This window comes from Rhagoletis pomonella, unplaced genomic scaffold, assembly GCF_013731165.1.
Source record: "Rhagoletis pomonella isolate Grant_MI unplaced genomic scaffold, Rhpom_1.0 Rhpom_scaffold_02903, whole genome shotgun sequence".
Taxonomy (NCBI): domain Eukaryota; kingdom Metazoa; phylum Arthropoda; class Insecta; order Diptera; family Tephritidae; genus Rhagoletis; species Rhagoletis pomonella.
Genome location: NW_023461456.1, coordinates 5,062 through 10,122, shown reverse-complemented (window position 1 = coordinate 10,122; position 5,061 = coordinate 5,062).

The window sequence follows — 5,061 nt, the reverse complement described above, 5'->3', positions numbered from 1 at the left end:
TATTTGCAATCAGGAGAACTCCCTCTACCGTTCCATAGCTACCTTAATGCGAAACTTCGGGGATGCCAAACTAAATTGCAGCCAAATGAAGTGCTTTGTGATTTGAACAAGTTTGTGCGTTGGTTTGGGTTGCAAAGAGGCGTAAATTTGCGTGGAAAGTGGGTGCACTTTTGTGGTCAGAAAAAATCGAACTGTGCTGATGCTACGTGGTTGCAAAACACTTTAATTTTTATTCAGTTTCAGTTATTATATTTGATGATAAATGCCAATATAATCGCACTCAACCTCCACGCATTTTTCGTCTTCTTTGTTTGTTTTCATTCTTAGGTTTTGTACTTAAAATGACGATATGTATACTAAACCCTACCCTGTTTATTTATGTATTTATCATTAAGAATTTTCCATTAAAATAGATACATGTCAGTGTCTTACAAAATACATATGTATGTATAAAAACGGAGATAATAAAATGAATGTTTTTAACTTAAGTGTTGTCTTTTTCATTTGAATGAAGGAATAATATGTATACGGGGTTACAAAGTGTAAATTAAAGGAAAGAATACGCCTTTTTAGCATTAAAAAACTGGTTATTCTGCCTACATTCCGGATCATATGGATGTAAACAAACAAGTTTACATTTTATATCATCTGCGGAATATTCCTTCAGTATCTCCATTTCAATGGCTGCGGAATAAATATTTACTACTATTAAAATCTGGTATTAAAATCGGCATATCGCCGAATGCGTAATGACATTTGTCAACGTTGAGTAATTTGTGAACCAAATAAAAAGAGTGGTGCATTTTAGGAGCTGGTGCAGTTTTCGTACTAATCTCAATGAATCAATAGTACCAAAACGTTAAAGGCAGAATTTTGATTTGAGAAGAAGTACTGACGGGAAGACAAATACAGTATATTTTGCTTTGCTGCCTTTGTGCTTAAGTGCACATTTAAGATACCTACCCCAAAATGCGCATCAGCGGCATTATTTTTAACATTTATAAGGAAACTGCTCCGATAGATGCATTCAACATACCTGCACATTAGCGATACCTGCCTTAAAAATTTGCAACTACAGTATATTTTGCTTTGCTGCCTTTATGCTTAAGTGCACATTTAAGATACCTACCCCAAAATGCGCATCTGAGACATTATTTTTAACATTTATAAGGAAACTGCTCCGATAGATGCATTCAACATACCTGCACATTGGCAATAGCTGCCTTAAAAATTGTGCAACTAGTATCAATTATCAAAGAAAGTATTACGTTTACCTGCACTGGCCTACAATTACCTAATTTTACAAGCTTTTATTTATTTTACTCATATCGCAGAACAACGGAAATGGCTATCAATTTTTCTAGTTATATAGATAATAAGATACCATTCGAAAAAAAATTTCGCTTGCATTATTTTCTACGTGAAAAGTGCTTCTCCATTATTTGGTTTCATAGGGATTCGGATACCTTCCTCATTGAAGTAGTAAAGAAAATTTGCTTAAGTGCCTTTTTCGGTTAGGTGCACAAGTTTTTCGTGCAAAGAAGGATGTGCAGCTAAGCAAAATATACTGTATTATCAATTATCAAAGAAAGTATTACGTTTACCTGCACTGGCTCTACACTTACCCTAATTTTACAAGCTATTATTTATTTTGCTCATCTCGCAGAACAACGGAAACGGCAATTATTTTATGTAGTTATATAGATAATTAGATACCATTCGGAAAAAATTTCTCTTGCAGTAATTTCTACGTGGTAAGTGCTCCTCCATTATTTGGTTTCATAGGGATTCGGATACCTTCCTCATTGAAGTAGTAAAGAAAATTCGCTTAAGTGCTTTTTTCGGTTGAGCGCTCAAGTTTTTCGTGCAAAGAAGGATGGGCAGCTAAGCAAAATATACTGTACACCAAAATATTATTTTTTTTTAATCTTAACACATATGTACCAAAATTCATAAATATACACTAAGTTATACACCAGTGTGCTACTTGAGAAGTAAATTAGTACACATTTTTAGTAATTTTCATTAGAGTTTGAATAACTCCTTTCACTAAATGGCTTTTAGTAACTTTAACGAGACCTTAACTTATTTTATTTTATTCATTTTACTGCAGTTTTGACAATATTTTCTTGCTAAAAAATCTTTTGTTACACTACTTCATTTTATTCCCTTGATTGTACGGTTAAATAAAAGCTTGTTTTTAAAAAATATTTTTTTTACATTATTTTATTTTATAATTTTTAGTCCATTCATAAAGTCGTTGTATATTAAAAAGTGTTATTTTCTTTTATGTAAAAAATTTTGCAATAGATATTAAAATAATTCAACTTGCAATGAAAGAGAACAAAAGACTCGGCAAGCAAAATGTTGTGTGCTCACGTCTTGTATAAACATACATATGTACATAGGTATAGCAGCTGTTAATTTCATTTAAAGAAATGGTTTGTCGTCCATTTCCGCTGTAGCATGGCATATATTTGGGCGCACTATTTAACTTCTGCTGGCGGGGCGACATCTGGAGTCTTCTAATTCCTACAACGAGGTTCATATCGAGACTAGATTGATATTTAGAATTTGCCACAGATAGCTTTGCTAGACTACCGCCGCGGCGCGCCGGCTGCTTTAACAATTTTATAGTGGTTTTACGTTCTTTGGCAAATTACGCTCTGTTAGCCATAAATCTTACTATTTTTTGACCGCCTTTCAATCAAGACCCCTGGACCATATGGGGAATTCATTTATATTTTAAATTGCATTGTCATCATGATTGGAACAATGCTGAAAATTTCAAGTCTCTAACTTGTCGGGAAGTCAGTTTAAAATCGATTGGAAATTTCCGCGATTTGCGCGGGATGACCAAGTTAAATAAAAGCTTAGAAAACCCTAAGTGTTAAGTATTTAACAATATTGTCCAATCAAGGTAGTCGTTTTGTAATTATTAACAAATATACATTTGTCCCAACTAGAAGTCTCAAGTAAACTGCAAACTTTCGTGAACTAGATATTTATTTCGCCATATCCAACTATGTCACTTGATCACTATAATAAAATCTTGGTAATTATAACTAAACCTTTTTCTGGGTGTATATATTTGAATTTTAAGAAAACAAGACAAGCAAAATCTGCTAAAAGGGCTAATAGTTTTTTACAAAACGGCTAACAAATCGGCTGCCAGCTAAACCGAAATTTCTCCGGCTGTTTTCTATCGCAACCGGCTAAATCTAGCCGGAAAACGGCTTAAATGGCAACAGTGTCTACAAGTGCGTGTGTGTGTTCGCTGCTCATTGTTTAAGCAGGAAATGCATACCCTGCAGGGAAACCGCGGACTAGTGAATCAAATTTCTAGTTTCGTACTAGGTCTTTATCGCCAAAAAGGAACTAGTCCGATAGGAACTAGATCCCCACCAGTCCGAAATCGGCGAAAAGTGGTACTTTTAAAAACTAATTTTTTTTCAGTTTTTTTCACTAGAAATCTATATCTAAAGTGACGAATTTAGAAATGGTTCGGAACTATAGAAAAAGGGATGCAGAACGAACTAGATCTTATTTGTCGAATTTAGAACTAGTTCGGAACTATCGAATAAGGGATGCAGCGGGGGGCTTGTTTACTTTACATAGATATGTGTTCGGCGGCTTTTTCGTTCAAATACGCTTATATTCTGTGCTTCGCAGATGCTTTTTCATAGCTTGGTAATACAAAACTAAAATTTGTGTTAACATTTCAACATCTTGGAACAGTCTGGAATCTAAGAAATAACAGCGAGCACCTCTGCATACTCAGCTACGGCTAAAGGTATGTAAACGTACATTTCTTATAATCATTCAAACAAATTTAATTTCAAATTGAAAACACATTTCTTCCAAAATAACGTAAAATCGCACACACGGAAGAACCAAATTTTTGAAAAATCATGATACTTTTTTCTTTCGTCTGTCGATTTTAGAACTGGTTCGGAACTATAGAATTTAGCACTAGTTCGGAACTATCAGAAAAGGGATGCAGCAGGGGGCAATTGTCACTTCCTAGGACATCGCCATGTTAACCCATTAGAGGTCAAATGAAAAGTACAAACATAATTTTGGACCCATCTTTATTTATAAATTGAAAATAGCACAAGGGAACATAAAATCAAAGAAAAAATAATAAAAACATAGTTTCCGGGAGATTACAGGGGTGTACTCAAATGAGTACACTGACCGCCTAAGTATGAAAATTTTCGAAACATACTTTCTCGACACAAAATGTTTTTAGGCACTTCTTACATTGCCTGCGCACTCTTGAAGGACAAAGGACACACCGCAACTGTTTTTAAGTTTTAGTGGGGTAGTGTCCAATTCCATCTTGAGGTAGGCCTGGAACCACCGACGCAGACTGGCGCGATTTTTTTGAACACCGTGGCGTAGATAATATCGTGCGATATGACGTCGGAACATGAGTTGATTCATGGGTGCATCATTACTCATCACATGTAAACGCCAGGAATTAGCAATGACCATGTCCAACATGTATGTAAATAACACCCACCACCACTTTTTACCATGAATAGCGATTCTATATAGCGCGATGGACTGATCCAGTTCATCTACTCCACCCATGTTTTTGTTGTAATTTTGGAACAATCGTTGTATCGGCACGTCGGTTTCTGCCGTTTTACTGGACACCATCGCTTGACAGCCCCTAATTGTTCAATGGTATCGTAGTTGGTCGCCATTGTACATACACTATTGTCTTTCCACCTTACCAGTAGCTGTTCACTTTCCATGTCAAAGCTGTTGTCATAAGATGCACGCTCTTTCTTTTTCATGTCGTTCGTGCTAGTCAGTGGGCATTTTTTAGTTCGGTTTTCTCGTACAGTTCCAGTAGCTCGGTAGCCTAGGTTTTTCAAGTCAACAAAAAGATCGTAGCTTGTAAAAAAGTTGTCAAAAAAAACCTCGTGATTTGCTGGGTTACAATTCAGTTTTTCCAATAAATTTTTAACAACTCGAGATGCCAACGGATCAGAAGTAGTTACTTGCATGGGCGTCGCTACGTAGGGGCTGGGGGGCAGGCTCGAGCCCCCC